Genomic DNA, 1,829 nt, shown 5'->3' with positions numbered 1-1,829 from the left:
CCCCCCCCTCCATCCGTGTTGAGCCAAGTCCCCTCGTGACCTCTTTCATCCGCACTGAGCCTGAATGCAACATTATCCAGCTGATTAATTAAAATCATCCACGATCCATCAATGGAACACTGGCCTGTAATTGAGGTTTGCAGAGAGACACAAATAAGTTGGACACATGAAGCATGTTTGGTTATTACAAGCTGTTGAGAGGAATCAATGGTGGAGGAGAATACTTGTTTTTTTCATGTCAGGGCATTTAAAGCCATCCTCCTTTAGCTCTGTGGCCATGAGCCCCTGCTGCACAGAGCTACGCAGCAATAAAGCAGGGCTGTTGAGCACAATAGTAGCGAAACAAAACTAATTACAGTGACAAGTGAGGCAGGCGCCAGGTCTGTCAACAGAAGGGGAGGATGCTACATCTCCCAAAGGCAGGACCCTTAGGGACGGCTGACGGATACTCTAATTTTCTTTTCTGTGAAGAGCTCGGAGGTGGCCGCCGGACGACAAATTGTCTGTGACGCCTTGATTGAACAAATCAAGAACGTTGTGCGAATTGGCAAAATTGGCTACAGTTGACAGAAACAGTCACCTGGGCAACGCTCTGATGTCTGGCCATGGACTCACATGTGTAATTAATGAGCAGCAGCGATAATTACTCTCTAGCAGACAGAGGGATAGAGAAAACAACCGAGGGAGGGTCAAGTGGACTAATAACTCTGATTTTGAAAGCACAGCGCTGTGAATAGTAAAGAAATGCAGTGAGTCATACACTGAGTAATCTCTGCAGAGATGCTTCATTCATTCCTGTAATTAAAAGAGCAGACTTAATTAATATGTGGGTAAGCGTGCCCTAAACAAACAGTGTTGGATAATATTTTGCTTACATGAGTAGTATGGGTGTCACTTTGTTTTGAAAAGTGGTAGGGACTCATATTCATGTTGCCCCCTGTGCACTTGGATAGTAATGTTGGCGTAACATATTTTTCGGAACATTTTTAACAAATTATACTTATAAAAAGTGTTGGGCACAGAATTGGCCATTTGAGAAAGTGGTGGGGAGATGTCTCCAGCATCCCCAGTGTAAATAACAACTATGATTCCATGAAGATTCGAAACAAACTATTTGACATTTCAGATATATCTTCTCAAATTTACAACCTGACCTCTGGGAAAAGTGTATTTCCAAAAGCTCTGAGGTGAACAGCCATGGCTCAGAAACCGGTTTCCAAACATCAGACTTGACCTTTAAAATCACATAGTTGAAAGAGAAAAATGTTAAAGCTCAAATAAAGACTATACTGGAAACAGCAGTGAAGAATTTCCCCACAAGGTTTATTTAATAGCTGTCTTGGGGCTTTCAATCATATTATTTATCACGGACAACATTAAAAAAAAAGTACATATTACAAATAAAGTCAAATGTTATAAATTCACATGTCTTGTGAATTCACATTTAAAAGTGCTGGTAAGGCTGTAAAAATATATTAAAAAGATATATCTAAAATATAATCATATATATTTATATCAAGGCCGTATTTTTATTAATTATTTGAATTTATTTTTGTTATTTATACATATTCTAAAAAAGTGCATGACAAAACTGACTACAAAGATATAATCTTTACAAAAAAATTAGCATCAAAAGATGTGACACATACTTTTACTGAATAAATGTTTCAGTGAAAGTGAGTCATTTGAAGGCCTCACAGAACAGCTCTGCTATAGACTCATCCACACTTCTGAAATATTGACTGATACATTTGAAAAATAAACATTTTTCTCAAACAGATATATTGCGTTTTTATGGGAGAAGTCTTCAATTATTTAGTTACCCGATG

Source organism: Notothenia coriiceps, unplaced genomic scaffold (genome assembly GCF_000735185.1).
Source record: "Notothenia coriiceps isolate Sejong01 unplaced genomic scaffold, NC01 NC01_scaffold00037244, whole genome shotgun sequence".
Taxonomy (NCBI): domain Eukaryota; kingdom Metazoa; phylum Chordata; class Actinopteri; order Perciformes; family Nototheniidae; genus Notothenia; species Notothenia coriiceps.
Note: the sequence above shows the minus strand (reverse complement) of the source record.